We start from the raw sequence: 16,244 nt of genomic DNA, 5'->3' as shown, positions 1-16,244 counted from the left end.
TGAGGTAGAGTGCCCTCTTTTAGGATAATCCCCAAAACCATTATTTACAATCCTCCTGTCAAGGCCCAGGGGAGGATGGTCACTGAAATTACCTGGAACGTTTCTGACCATAAATCATCTCTTTCTCCAACAGATGGAACCTAATCAAGGATAGGAACCATGTCTTTCTCTTTTCTCCTCACAATCCAGTGTTTCAATTGCTGTGATTTGCTTTAATACTGACTGATTCAGTACTTATGTCTTCATGAAGTAGATTCAACTTTGCTTAATTGATTTTATCTTGTTTACAATCACTACCAGCTCTATGTCCATTTTTAAATGCATTGTTTTCTTTTTTCCATATTTTCTTTAAAATGAATTCATTTCCCATGGTTTGATCATTGCCTTTACAAGTCTCATTTTATTAATGGCATTTTATTAAGTGCTTACTACGTGCAAAGCACTGTTCTAAGCGCTGGGGAGGTTACAAGATGATCAGGTTGTCCCCTGTGGGGTTCACAGTCTTCATTCCTATTTTACAGATGAGGGAACTGAGGCACGGAGAAGTTAAGTGACTTGCCCAAAGTCACACAGCTGATAAGTGGCGGAGTCAGGATTAGAACTCATGACCTCTGACTCCCAAGCCCAGGCTCTTTCCACTGAGCCACGTTGCTTCTCTTGCTGTCTACTTGTTTTGTTTTGTTGCCTGTCTCCCCCTTCTAGACTGTGAGCCCGTTGTTGGGTAGGGATTCTATATAGGGTCTCTATATGTTGCCGAATTGTACTTTCCAAGTGCTTAGTACAATGCTTTGCACACAGTAAGCGCTCAATAAATACGATTGAACGAATGAATGCTTGCCTCCTCCTGTAATTCTCCTTCAATCAAAGCTCTCTAAGACAGCTCAGCCTGTGCCTCCATTTAGTCAATCTGAGACTTAAAATTTCAGAAGAGAGCTGGAGAACTGGGAAAGAGGCCAGAGGCAAACAAGGAAAAGATCCAACCAGTTGGAAAATAAATCCTCTGAGCAATAAAGCTGTCACTGGTCTCAGCAATCCTCTCGACACCAGACCGCATTACTTCACAGCACCTACATGATAGTAAGCACTCAATAAATACTATCGATTGCTTGATTGATTGACAAGTGCCTCAAAGTTAAAACCAGATCCTCATTTAAAATAATTGGAAACTAAAGAGGGATTGGTATCTGTGGAAATGACAATACTTAAATTCATTTGTCACGTGATGTCATCAAATCACGATTTGATTCATTTGATTCATGGAATTGAGGCAACAGCATGACTGCATCTGCATTTCCCAACTGGGCCCTTTTTGAGAGATTGTGCCCAGTTCATTTCAACTGTGATCTTCACTTCAGTACTTCAGTGACAGCAACTGTGTTTCCCAATGCCACAAGTAATCAGTCAATCAATCGGTGGTATTAATTGAGTTCTTACCTTGTGCAGAGCACTATGCTAAGACTTGAGAGAGGACAGACAGTTGGTAGTCACAATCACTACCCTCAAGAAGCTTACGGTCTTAAAGAAGCAGCATGGCCTAAAGGCAAGAGCCCAGACTTGGGAGTAAGAGGACGTGGGTTCTAATCCGGACTCCATCACTTGTCTTCTGGTGATTTTAGGCAAGTCACTTAACTTCTCTGTGCCTCAGTTACTCCATCTGTAAAATGGGGATTAAGACTGTGAGCCCCGCACGGGACAGCCTGATCACCTTATTGCTACCGCAGTGCTTAGACAGTGCTTGGCAAATAGTAAACGCTCAACAAATACCATAATTACTATTATTAGGTGGCTTGGAAATCAGAGGGGTCTTCAAAACCATTCAGACTAGAGACTAGCAGCCTGAAAGAGAAACTGCTCAGCCCTGGAGAGAAGTACCACAGCCTTGACATCTTCAGGCTTCCCATCAGCTACTTGCTCATCCCAAGAAGGGGAAAGGGATACCAGCAGTGTGAGCTCTTTTCAACGTTTAGGACATTGGAAAGGTTGTGACCGAGATTGTGACTGTTGTGAATGTCAGACTTTCAGCAGTGAGAAGCCTAAAACTCAGCTTCTCTAACCACACAAACCTATTGCTACTTCGGTATTTTTCACTTGTCTGTTGTTTTTGTGCTTTTATTGTTTCATTTTTCCTTTTGCTTGCCACCAACCCACTCTCCCCACCTTATTTATAAATTATGAAACTGTGTGGTCCAGAGACTATGTCTAATTCTCACCCATGCATTTTTCCAAGTGCTTATTACAATGCTTTGCAGGCACTAGGCATTTAGGCATAAGAGAAGCAGCGTGGCTCAGTGGAAAGAGCACGGGCTTTGGAGTCAGAGGTCATGGGTTCAAATCGCGGCTCCGCCACTTGTCAGCTGTGTGACTTTGGACAAGTCACTTAACTTCCCTGGGCCTCAGTTACCTAATCTGGAAAATGGGGATTAAGACTGTGAGCCCCCCGTGGGACAACCTGATCACCTTGTAACCTCTCCAGTGCTTAGAACAGTGCTTTGCACATAGTAAGTGTTTAATAAATGCCATTATTATTATTATTTAGTAAATCCCATGATTACAATACTCTAAACTCTAAATCACAGATCTATTTTGTGATTCTATACTGCTGTGATCCTATCCCCCAAAAAAGTGTGACTTTCTCCATTCTAAACACAGTCCTCCCTTCTTCAAAACGGCACTCTAGCATGACGATTAAGAGAGAAGCAGGCGAATGATAAAGAATGGAACTAGAAAGTGGATTAGAATAGGGCAGCCAAGGGAAAAATAAGGGAATTAGCCTTGAGAAGGGAAGGCTGTAGAGTGATTGACAATTTTTTAAGTGTTTAGGTTATATGGAGGGAAGTGACTATTTAGTCCCATCTCTATAAAGATTAACCAGGGAGGAAATAGACTTTAACTGTAGCAATGCAGATTTTAGTCAGACCTAAGGACTAACTTTCTGATTGTAATGATTGGTTACTGAGGAAGAAAATGCAATCATTCTTCCTGGAGGTTTTAGAAATAAGGTAGACTCCCAGTTTGAGATCATTTGATCTCCCCCCTGGACTGTAAGCTCCTTGTGGGCAGGGAATACTCATTCATTCATTCAATCATATTTATTGAGCACTTACTGTGTGCAGAGCACTGTACTAAGCACTTGGGAAGTACAAGTCAGCCACATATTTACTATTCTATTTATTTTATTTTGTTAATGTGTTTTGTTTCATTGTCTGTCTCCCCCTTCTAGACTGTGAGCCCGCTGTTGGGTAGGGACAGTCTCTATCTGTTGCCAACTTGTACTTCCCTAGCGCTTAGTACAGTGCTCTGCACACAGTAAGCCCTCAATAAATACGATTGAATGAATGAATATAGAGACGGTCCCTACCCAACAATGGGCTCACAGTCTAGAAGGGAGAGACAGACAACAAAACAAAACATGGAGACAGGTGCCAAAATCGTCAGAGCAAATAGAATTATAGCTATATGCACATAATTAACAAAATAAATAGAATAGTAAATATGTACAAGCAAAATAGGATAATAAATCTGTACAAATATATACAAATATGTCTGCTATATTGTTATAGTGTACACTCCCAAGTACAACGCAGTATACTACAGTGCTCTGCACAGAGTAAGTGCTCAATAAATAGAAATTACTGACTGACTGACTGGATGGGGCAGGGGTCATGCTCTTGATGACCTATTTGGTCTTTTCCAGTCTTCTGTTTCAGAATCCAGTGAAAAAGGAGAGGTGGGTGACCAGGAGCATACGCAAACAGAAATGAATACTACCTGGGGATGTCCCAGTTCTAGAATTTTCCAGCACTCTCTGGGTCCCTGGAAACAGTCTTCCCTGTCCAATCCACCAAGCCAACCTCACTTTCTCTTTCAAATCCCTCCTGGACAGGCTTCGTGGAAAACTGGATTTTATGAATAATCCTCTCCAGAAGGTTACTTACTTGCCACAGATAAAGAGGGAAGCAAAAAGGGAAAAAACACATAAAGGCAATTAATTGTTTAAGGGAAACAGACAATGATTCAGATGCTACATCCACCTGCCCTCGCCTAAGGGGCTTTCCACATTTGATTGCTCTGATTAGTCCGAATAGGTAGAGCTAAAATCTTCCTTTCTACTTCATGGTTATAAAATGCTGAATAATAATTTAAAAAGCCAAACTGAAATTTGCAAGCTGGAACTGGAAGGAGAATCAGTTCTGAAAAGCAGTCCAATCAGACTGACTGACTGAGAGGAGGCTGCTAGCTGTTCAACCCTTTCTGGTTTATCACATATTTTGCTCATATAATAATGGAAAATAATAATAATAATGGTATTTGTTAAGCGCTTATTAATGTACCAGACACTGGGGTGGATACAAGCAAATCGAGTTGGACACAGTCCCTGTCCTATGAGGGGCTCATAGTCTCAATCCCCATTTTACAGATGAGTAACTGAGGCACAGAGAAGGGAAGTGACTTGCCCAAGGTCACACAGTACAGAAGAGGCAGAGCTGGGATTAGAACCCGTGACCTTCTGACTCTGTCCACTACACCATGTTGCTTCTCCACCGAAAGTGTCTAATGTCATCAACCTCTCTGTCCAATTGATTTTTATGCGTTGCAGCTCACTGAACAATTATGGGAGTTGCTTTCTGGATTCAAAACTGAAGATGAAAGCTTTCAGTGCATTTATTTTGTTTCCTAAAATTCCTTAATTCAGGCATTTACATTACCGTATTTCAGTTTTAGGTATTGAAATAAGTCAATGATTATTCTGTTTTTGAAATCAAAGAAAAATGGATTATCAGTAAATTAGTGTATTTATTGAGTGCTGACTGGGTGCAGAGCACTGTATGAAGCACTTGGAAGAGTAAAATATTAGAGAAGCAGCGTGGCTCAGTGGAAAGAGCACGGGCTTTGGAGTCAGAGGTCATGGGTCCAAATTCCAGCTCTGCCTATTTTCAGCTGTGTGACTTTGGGCATGTCACTTCACTTATCTGGGCCTCAGTTCCCTCATCTGTAAAATGGGGATTAAGATTGTGAGCCCCCGTGGGACAACCTGATCACTGTGTAACCTCCCCAGAACTTAGAACAGTGCTTTGCACATAGTAAGCCATAATAAATGCCATTATTATTATCATTATGATAAAGTGGGTAGACATGATCCACAAGGAGTTTACAGGCTAGAGGGGAATGGCATCCCTGGATGGTATTGTAAATATAACGAAATACCACTGAACTGATAAATTATTTGTTTTAACTGAAATTTGTGAAGTAGTGTTTGGAATTTAAATGCTGCTTGCTAATTGTGGGGCATCTTGCCAAGCTTATGAAAGAAAAGAAAAAGGAAAGTCCCAGAATGAGAAAAAAACGATCTCCTTCAGTCCATCATTTATATCTCTGTAGACATGGGAAGCAGTGTGGACTAGTGGAAAGAGCATGAGCTGGGGAGTTAGAGAACCTGTGTTCTAATCCTGGCTCCACCATATGTCTGCTGCATGACCTTAGAAACGTCATTTCACTTCTCTGGATCTCAGTTACCTCATCTGGAAAATGGAGATAAAACTGTGAGCCAGGACTGTGTCCAACCTTATATCTATCCCAGTGCTTAGTACAGTGGCTGGCCTATTGTAAACGCTTAACAAATGACATTAAAAAAAAGGAGCAATATCTTAACCTTGAGACACACAGCATTATCAACATAGAGCTCAGCATACTGGGATCATTGCCACACCAGTAATCATTCTGGAATTGCTGCCTTTGTTCAAATTAATTAGATGAGGGAAACACTGATTTTGCACAAATCAGTGGGATTATAGCCTATTTCTACTCTTCAGCTCTGGATATCTGGTCTGGGGTGCTCAATAAATAGAATTTATGAAATAAATTGTCCCATGACACACCAACTGAAAAATCTGCCTAGCATGATTCTGCTGCTTGTCTTGAGAGGTAACATGCGTGGCTCAGTGGAACAAGCTCAGGTTTTGGAGTCAGAGGTCATGGGTTCAAATCCCACTCCACCAGTTGCCAGATGTGTGACTTTGGGCAAGTCACTTAACTTCTCTGTACCTCAGTTACCTCATCTGTAAAAGAGGGATTAAGACTGTGAGCCCCACAAGGGACAACCTGATCACCTTGTAACCTCCCCAGCGCTTAGAACAGTGCTTTGCACATAGTAAGTGCTTAATAAATGCCATTATTATTATTATTAGGGCTAGTGGCTAGGAGTCAGGAGCTCCGGTTTCTAGTCCCAGTTCAGCCCCTGACCTGCTTTATGACTTCGAGCCAGTGCCTTAATTTTTCTGAGTCTCAGTTTCCTCATCTGTAAAGCGGGGATAAGATACCATCTCTCTCTCTCTCTCTTAGATTATGAGTTCCATGTGGACTAGGGACTATATCTAATCTGATTATCTGCAACTACCCCAGCACTTAGCAGAGTGCCTTGATATATGAGAAGTACGTAATAACAGCACAACATGTTTTCTAAAGATATGTAGATTGTTTAATCAGTATTTGCTGTAATAAAGGATGAGTAACGTTCTTAGAGCTAGGTTAAAAAAAAGCCTTTATTTGGGAAGATATCATCCCTTACCATGCTTGAGGTTCTGGGATAAATCAGTCAAGTATGCTGCCCCACCTGAATTCCTTCCACCACAGAAACCAAGGGCTATGATTTCACAGTTCTGTTTAGGTAGACACACCTTGGTCCACGTGAGTTTGGCACAAATCTGCTAAAAATCCCTCCTTCCTTCACCTCTCCCTTCCCTGTGATTCAGGTCAAAGCAATTTCCTGATACAAACAAATACCTGCTCAGCCTGCCGGGAGAGTGATTGTCGGTCATTAAATGCCATTAAAAAAAAAAAGTCATAGGCCTTGACTCTGGAATTGGGGGACATGGGGGTGTTGGGAAGAGAACATTTTCATTCTTTCCACTTCCTTTGGTTCTTTTTCTTCTTCCATACTCCAACCCACCCACCCAGTTTTCCTCCTCTCTTCCTTAGCCAAAAAGGTTTCCAAAAAGTTCTGACTATTAAATAATAATAATTTTGGTATTTGATAAGCGCTTACTATGTGCCAAGCACTGTTCTAAGCACTGGGGGAGATACAAGGTAATGCGGTTGTCCCACATGGGGCTCGCAGTCTTAGTCCCCATTTTCCAGATGAGGTAACTGAGGCACAGAGAAGTTCAATGACTTGCCCAAAGTCACACAGCGGCTAAGTGGCGGAGGCAGGATTAGAACCCATGACCTCTGATTCCCAAGCCTGTGCTCTTTCCACTGCACCAAGCTGCTTCTCTTTCTAAAAGGATAGTGGGGAGTGGGGGAGATAGTGTAGCATTACAGCCACATGCTAACAAAAGATTTCCAAGGGAATTGGGGTTTTAGAAGTCACTGAACTTCTAAGAACTGAGAGACTGACTGAGGGAAACAGAAAATAAATAAACAATGGGTTCTGACTTCCGCTAGAGCTAAAAGTGTGGGCAGGATATGTGTCCACCCTCGTTATTAAATTAGTCTCGCCAAGTATTTAGTGACGTGCTCTGCACACAGTAAGTTTTCAATAGTCAATCAACAAATTGATTGACTGACTGTGTTTGATTTCTTTCTACAGACTCCTAAAGCATTTTCTATGGTATTCGTTAAGCACTTACTCCGAGTCAAACACTGCTCTAAGCACTGGAGCAGATTCAAGTGAATAAGGATGGACACAGTCCCCTGTCCCATATGGGGCTCACAATCAAAGTAGGAGGGAAAGCAGGAGAACTGAGGCACAGAGAAGTTAAGTGACTTGCCCAAGGTCACACAGCAAACATTTAGCAGAGCCGGGATTAGAGCCCAGATCCTCTGATTCCGAGGCCTGCTCTCTTTCCACTAGGCCACACTGAGTCTCATTAATACTTTCCATAATAATAATGATAGTATTATTAAGCGCTTACTATGTGCAAAGCACTGTTCTAAGCTCCGGGGAGGTTACAAGGTGATCAGGTTGTCCCACGGGGGGCTCACAGTCTTAATCCCCATTTTACAGATGAGGTCACTGAGGCACAGAGAAGTTAAGTGACTTGCCCAAAGTCACACAGCTGACATTTGGCGGAGCCGGGGTTTGAACCCATGACTTCTGACTCCAAAGCCCGGGCTCTTACCACTGAGCCACGCTGTTCCTCTTGTATGCCTAACAAAAACCCCGTAATTTATGAGTGTGTAATGGAGACACCAAAAGACACAGAGACAGGTAGTGACACACTTAGAGATGAGAGAGACAAACAGAGAGATGTAGAAATGGAGGAGACAGAGATGGAAAGACCAAGAGATCGTGTTAACCGACTCTTGTTGCATTGTGCTTTCCCAAGTGCTTAGTGCTTAGACAGTGCTCTGCACAAAGGAAGACCTCAACAAATAATAATAATAATAATAATGATGGCATTTGGTAAGCACTTACTATATGCAAAGCACTGTTCTAAGCACAAGTTGATCAGGTTGTTCCACATGGGGCTCACAGTTTTAATCCCCATTTTACAGATGAGGGAACTGAGGCACAGAGAAGTTAAGTGACTTGCCCAAAGTCACACAGCTGGCAATTGGCGGAGCCGGGATATGAACCCATGACCTCTGACACCAAAACCTGTACTCTTTCCACTGAGACATGCTGCTTCTCTACCACTGGTTGATTAATTGATGAAAAGAGAGAGAGAATCGAGTGGGAGAGAGCAGAAAGATAAATACAGAGCTGCAACGGATAGAAGGTGTGGTCTTAGAAATAGAGACTACTAGAGAGATGGAGGGACAGAAATGGACAGGGTAAAGACACAGAGGTAAAGACGAATAAAGGCAGATCTGTGGCAGAAGGGAGAGAGAGCAGGACATGACTCCCACATCCTGCCATGAGGGAATATCTCCAAGTCAATCAGAACCCTCACAAGTGGAAACAAGTCTTCTTTAGTATTTATAGAATTCCAGAGAATGTGACCGCAAATCTCATCTGGCGAAAATTGGGTGCATTGAACAGTGAAGTTACCTCTGACAAACCTGGAAAGAACATGGGGTCTCAAACTTCCTCTGACCCTCTTCAAAGTCCCGTCACTCTCCATTACCACCAAAAGCGTGTCCCAGGTCTGCTATTTCTCTCTTCTCTAATTGGGTTTTCTTCCTTTGCCCAGTTGTGAGCAACCCTAACTCCAAAACCACTGGGCAAGAAATATACTTATTGAGCATTCAACAGATACTGTTAAAAAAAGATACAGTCCCAATCATATACAGGGCTCATAGCTTAAGTAGGAGGGAGAACAGGTATTGAACCCTCATTTTATAGTTGAGGATAATGAGGCACAATGGAGTTTAGTGACTTGCCCAAGGTTAAATATAGGTGAGTGGCAGAGCTGAGGATTCGAACCCAGCTCCTCTGACTTCCAAGCCTGTGCCCTATCCACCAGGTTACATTGGTTTTCTGAAATATCTCTCAGGAACCACCTTTTCTCTCCCCATGATCCATACAAATACAAATTTTCCTGCAAATTAAAAACATATTTTTAATTTTTTTAGGAATAGAACATCCTCTTCATAATGGAGCAGGACAAGGAAAATGATCTGTTTGATTTTCTGGAAGTAAATCTCAGTGTATGGAAATATTATTAGTGGCAGTAAATACTGAATATTAGTTTTGCTGTCACGCTTAGCCATTAAGGAAATATATTGGGATGACAACGTCTGTCTGTATAGGGTACAAACAGCCACCTGTAAAGACTCGAGAGACGTTTATCAGAGATGATATGTTTTTCCAAAGATATCTATCAAAACAACATGAATAAGTCAGCTGAGGTGGGAGGAGATTACTGATTATATTGTTCACATTGTTTACTTGTCATCAATTCCATATTCTCTCTACACTGGAAAAGACTCAAGCCATCTGGCAAAACTGTCACTGCGGTAAACTCAGGACAGAGAAGGGCCCCCAGCATGGAAGTTTATGATCAAAGTGGAAACAAGGTGTATTTGTCAGACGAAAGTATTAAAAAAGATAATAACAATAATAACGGTATTTGTTAAGCGCTTACTATGTGCAAAGCACTGTTCTAAGCACTGGGAGGATACCAAGTGATCAGGTTGTCCCATGAGGGGCTCACACTCTGAATCCCCATTTTACAGATGAGGTAACTGAGGCACAGAGAAGTTAAGTGACTTGCCCAAAGTCACACAGCAGATAAGTGGTGGAGCGGGGATTAGAACCCATGACCTCTGACTCCCAAGCCCGGGCTTTTTCCACTGAGCCACGCTGCTTCCTTACATAGATCAGGTTTAGGGGGCAGAGTGGGAAGGGAAAGAGTTGCAGTTTTCATCCCACTCCTTGAGAAAAAGAGCCCAAGCTTCTATCTCCGGAAAATTGGGTGGCATTCTGGAAAAGGACTAAAAACACGGACATTGGAGAGTGTAGTTTACTCATCCTCGCTTCTTCAGTGAAAGCAGGAACTGAGTGAGAACGAATCTATTATCCCTGCCAAGGAAAGAAACTTCGAGATGGAAGAAGATTCAGAACCACAGACGCTGACCAAGGCAAGTCTCCCTTGAAGAGCCCAAGCTGCAGGAAGTTAGAAGCCAAATTACGCCAAATGGTGAGGCAGCAGGCAGTACTGGATAGAACACGGTCCTGGGAATCAGAAGGTCTTGGGTTCTAATCCAGACTCCGCCACTTGTCTGCTGTGTGACCTTGGGTAAGTCACTCCTTAGACAAGTCACTTCACTTCTCTGTGCCTCAGTTACCTCATCTGTAAAAAGGGGATTGAGACTGTGAGCCTCATGTGGGACAGGGACCGAGTCCAACCCGATTTGTTTGTATCCACTCCAGTGCTTAGTACTGTGCCTGGCACATAGTAAGCGTTTAATAAATACCATTATCATTATTATTATCAAATTCATTCATTCAATCGTATTTATTGAGCACTTACTGTGTGCAGAGCACTGTACTAAGCACTTGGGAAGTCCAAGTTGGCAACATATAGAGATGGTCCCTACCCAACAGTGGGCTCACAGTCTACTCTGAAGGTAAGGCTGGAAAATAGAAGAGATTGTTCTTCACTTCTTGAGGCCCTTTATGACCTTGCTCGTGGGACCCCAATCCCCCAGCTGTGTTGTGCAGCATCTGGGGTCAATTTCCTTTCTTAGAAAGGGGAGGGCCCTTGCTTGTTCCCGTGACTAGAGCCAAGGGCTTTCCCAAAAGTCTTCTGCCATCTTCCAACCAGTCAGATTAACTCTCTCCTGCCAATCTCCGCCAGGTTTAATGCAATAAAGATGTCTGGCATGAAAAATCATCTGTTAAAATAATAGGGAAGAGTCAAGTAGATAGTTATTGTCAAGGGCCCCCAGTGTGAATTCTCTCCCCAAATTCTGGATGCTCTTCAATCAGCCCTGAACAAGAACCAGCCCTGTAAATGAATCATCTCAGTCACCTCCAATACCAAGACAAACCCACGTAGTCACACGGAGAATCCCTAGAGTCCAGCCCACCAGTAACACCAATAAACCTCTTCTGTTTAGTATTATTACTGGGAAATGGCCATGAGTGAATACACTGCTGTGTTAACTCAAAAAGAGCCACACTTTCCCTCTCAGAACCAGCAGTCAGAAGAAAAACTCTAGGGGATTTGGGCCTTAAATCTAAATCCTGGAATTTTCTCAGCTGTTAAGAGAGAAAGAGAGGTGAGGGGTGGACAGAGAGAAAGAGAGGAGGGAAAGGAGAAAGAGAGAGAGAGAGAGAGAGAGTTCTCTGGACAACTCCTGGTTAAAGAAACAAGCCCTAAGGTCCCTAATGCCATAAACTGTGGTCTGTGGTAAATTGTTCTGCTCCTGAAGCATCCCTGTTGTTACATTAATCAGTCTAGGTGCTGACATATGGCAAAACACCATAATCAGTCTCCTAAATTTGCTGTTTGCCACCTATTCATGTAGGTGGCCTATGGATTGAATTATAATAATAACAGCATGATATCAACAATTACCTTTTGTACTTGTAAAGAGTCTGGCCTCTGAGCGAGGATCTTGGAAGCCTTTTCCAACCTTGTCTTTTTATGTAATTACCACTTATTCACTATTATTATTACCACGATCACTATTATTACCACTTAGTCTGTGCCAGGTGCTATTCTGAACACTGAGGTAAATGCAGAGCCAAATTTAGATCCAGTCCCAAGAACACAGGAGACCCTGAATCCCAACCTTTCATGGAGGTATCCAAATCTAATAGTCCTGAGTCTACAGGTCGATTCAGATTGTAAGGACAAGTCAAATCAAACTTCAGTCCCCTAAAGCCTGCCTTTTGGGCATTGGGTTGGGCGGAGAGGAGCAGAGAGGAGGTATAGCAAGAGGGAAAGAGACCTAAAAGAAAATGTACTTTCTTTCTTCCAACACTCCCTTCTCCAAAATCTCCTTTGCCTCATCGCCATATCCCAAAGAAAAGGCTCTGCCGTGATCTAGGTCCCTGCAACAACTCGCGCTGGCTCTCAGTGGAGCAAGTCTGACTGACCTGTGAGCCGGGGGAGGCGAGCCAAGAAAAAATCCATCCTGCCAGGTCCAGTTGAGGTTGGACAGGAGTGGGGTTGCCCTGCCCTGCTCTTCTTCCTTGGGAGTTTTTTGGATTCGGGTCTGTGTCTCTTCCCCGATACAGTGTCACCACACTTACAAAATGTCTGTAATAATAATAATGGTGGTGGTATTTGTTAAGCGCTTACTATGATGATGATGATGGCATTTGTTAACCGCTTACTATGTGCCAAGCACTGTTCTAAGCGCTGGGGGGGATACAAGGTAATCAGGTTGTCCCACATGGGGCTCACAGTCTGAATCCCAATTTTCCAGATGAGGGAACTGAGGCACAGAGAAGTTAAATGACTTGCCCAAAGTCACACAACTGACAAGTGGCAGAGTAGGTATTAGAACCCATGACCTCTGGCTCCCAAGCCCGTGCTCTTTCCTCTGAGCCACGCTGCTTCTACTATGTGCCAAGCACTGTTAGATGAGGGAACTGAGGCACAGAGAAGTTAAGTGACTTGCCCAAAGTCACACAGCTGATAAGTGGCAGAGTCGGGATTAGAACCCATGACCTCTGGCTCCCAAGCCCGTGCTCTTTCCTCTGAGCCACACTGCTTCTACTATGTGCCAAGCACTGTTCTAAGCACTGCGGTAGATACAAGGTAATCGTGTTGTCCCACAAGGGGCTCAGAGTCTTAATCTCCATTTTGCAGATGAGGGAACAGAGAAGTTAAGTGACTTGCCCAAAGTCACACAGCTGACAGTTGGCAGAGACTGGATTTGAACCCATGACTTCTGACTCCCAAGCCCGTGCTCTTTCCATTGAACCACTCCGCTTGTCAGACTAGACACAAGTAACTGGTGCATTTCTTTAGCAAAGATGATGGCCATTATTTGACATTTTACATTTGACTGCATAAAGTGTTTGAAGCCTTCTTTGAAATACACCTGGACTCTGTGGATAATCCTCAGCACCTGAAAGAGTTGACCAGCCTTGAGTCAACTCCTTGATGGTCCAGAAGACCAGTGCTTTGCACATAGTAAGCGCTTAATAAATGTCATTATTGTTATTTAAATAAAAGGTAATACGGTAATCAAGTGAGCCTGGTTGACCATTGAGAAATTAGGGACAATGGCCCTGGTTAACCTGTACCAAATTTGCATCTGAACTAGATTTCAAGGGGCTCAGAGTCTTAATCCCCATTTTGCAGGTGAGGGAACCGAGGCCCAAAGAAGTTAAGTGACTTGCCCAAGGTCACACAGCAGACAAGTGGCGGAGTCGGGATTAGAACGCATGATCTCTGACTCCCAAATCCGTGCTCTTTCCACTGAGCCACGCTGCTTCTCTGAACTCACTAGGACTACAAGTCCCAGAAGTTCACAGGGACACGAATACAAATGTGCCACTTGGCACATGCCCAGTCCCCATTACCCAGAAATGAAACCGGTGCCACCACGCTTGGCCTGGGCTCAGTGTCAAGGATAGACCATAGGCTTGGGAGTCAGATGAACATGGGTTCTAATCCTGACAGCACCTCTTGTCTGCTGTGAGACCTTGGGCAAGTCACGTTACTCTCTGGACCTCCGGTATCTCAGCTATAAAATGAGGATTAAAACTGTGAGCCCCACATGGGACGGGATTAGCCACCCTGGTGCTTAGAACAGTGCCAGGCATATTGTGTGCACTTAACAAATACCATTATCATCATCATCCCACTCTTGTGGCCAGAGCTAAACCAGGGGAAGCCTGAGGGTCTTATCTCCCTCACTCCAGTATTTCAGCTATAAAATGAAGATTAAAACTGTGAGCCCCACATGGGACAGGATTAGCCACCCTGGCACTTAGAACAGTGCCAGGCATACTGTGTGCACTTAACAAATACCATTATCATCATCATCCCACTCTTGTGGCCAGAGCTAAGCCAGGGGAAGCCTGGGGGTCTTAGCTCCCTCCAGGGCTCCAGTGTGATCATAAGAGAGCAAACAATCGTCCCTATGCATGAAAACACTTATAATAATAATAATAATAATAATGGCATTTATTAAGTGCTTACTATGTGCAAAGCACTGTTCTAAGCGCTGGGGAGGTTACAAGGTGATCAGGTTGTCCCACGGGGGGCTCACAGTCTTCATCCCCATTTTACAGATGAGGGAACTGGGGCCCAGAGAAGTTAAGTGACTTGCCCAAAGTCACACAGCTGACAAGTGGCAGAGCCACGATTTGAACCCATGACCTCTGACTCCAAAGCCCGGGCTCTTTCCACTGAGCCACGCTGAGACTGAATCATTGATTCGAAAGTCAGATGTCATCCCACTATAGGCCTAATGGATAGAACACAGTACTGGGAGTCAGAAGGACCTGGGTTCTAATCCCTGCTCCGCCACTTGGCTGCTGTGTAACCTTGGGCAAGTCACTTCCCTTCTCTGGGATTCAGTTACCTCATCTGGAAAATGGGGATTAAGACTGTGAGCCCCACGTGGGACCTTATTTTTATGTATCCACCCCAGTGCTTAGTACAGTGCCTGGCACATATTAAGTGCTTAATTATTATTATCACTATTGTTATTATTTGGAGTCCTAGTGAAGATCCCAGTGATTTGTCCAGCAGATGGGAATGTCTCATACAACAAACATCAATCAGTCAATCATTGTCATTGAGCACTTACAGCTTTCAGAGCACTGTAGTAAGCACTTGAAAGAGAACAAGAGTTGGCAGACACGTTCCCTGCCCACAGTCTAGAGGGAGACAGCAACATTAGCATGAATAAATACATGAATTATGGATATGTACATGGAGACTGTGGGCTGAAGGTGGGGTAAAGTGTGCAAATCCAAGTACAAAGTGGATGAGGATAGGAAGAGCTTTCATGTTCCATGGCCACTTGACTGTATCCTTGCTCGTTGCCAGACTGGCTAGTAGGAGGAGGAGGAGAAGGAGGAGGAAGAGCAGGAGTAGTTATAGTAGTAGTAGTAATTGTAGTAGTAGTAATAGAAGTAGCAGCAGCAGCACTTGGTAAATATTATTTATGCCCACTATTGTATAATGCCTATTAAATGCCTACCGTGTGAAAAGCCCTGCCTAAGGGTTGGGACTCCATTCCTGCCTCTCAAAGAGCTCACAACCTAAGAGTAAGGAGTGGGAGGATGCATGTTATCGACACATAAGGAAAGTTAAAAACAAAGAAGTTAAATTTTTGTGAGACCTAGGCTGTTTTGAAGTCATATTGATACTGATACATTTGATTCTTTTGGAAGACAGCTGTGCCTCCTTTTTTGGGACAGCTGAAAAATTAGGCTGCTTTAATCAGAATGATTTACTCACGTATAATATGAACAATGGAGCCGTTGCAAGTTCAACAGAGAGTTTCAAATGGCAGTTGTTTTCTTTACCTCTTGGGGTAATTGTTCTTTCTATCATGTTTTTCTTGGTCCCATGCCAGTTTTATTCTCTCCACCCGATACATTCCTTCTCAATCCATCCTCCAAAACTCATGGCCCGTGTGAAAGCTGGAAGAAAGAGATGAAAGAAGGAAAGAATTAAAGAAAACATAAGGCCCAGAGTAACAAAGGGGACTGGACATAAGGAAACTAGACGTTAGAGCAAGCACTTTGTTCTGTGGGTCAAGAAGAATCTGTGAGTGCCAAGGCCCGAGTTGGACTCTGGAGCCAAAAAAGGGGGCATCAAAGATTCCTCAATACCTTCCTCCCCACCCCCTTAAACACCCGTCAGGCTAGTACTGTCCATGGATTC

General features: G+C 43.4%; 1 protein-coding gene across 1 annotated transcript in view; it reads right to left on the bottom strand.

Moving 5' to 3' along the window:
* MAB21L4 (mab-21 like 4) overlaps positions 1-15,935 on the bottom strand; it is a 43,302-nt gene extending 27,367 nt beyond the window's left edge. Inside the window, exon 1 of the mRNA XM_038749163.1 lies at positions 15,884-15,935. The gene's annotated coding sequence lies outside the window, so the exon portion shown is untranslated. The remainder of the gene's footprint in view (positions 1-15,883) is intronic.
* Positions 15,936-16,244: the final 309 nt, after the last annotated feature.

This window comes from Tachyglossus aculeatus, chromosome 7, assembly GCF_015852505.1.
Source record: "Tachyglossus aculeatus isolate mTacAcu1 chromosome 7, mTacAcu1.pri, whole genome shotgun sequence".
NCBI classification, from domain to species: Eukaryota; Metazoa; Chordata; class Mammalia; order Monotremata; family Tachyglossidae; genus Tachyglossus; species Tachyglossus aculeatus.
Note: the sequence above shows the minus strand (reverse complement) of the source record. Positions and strands in the feature narration are given on the sequence as shown.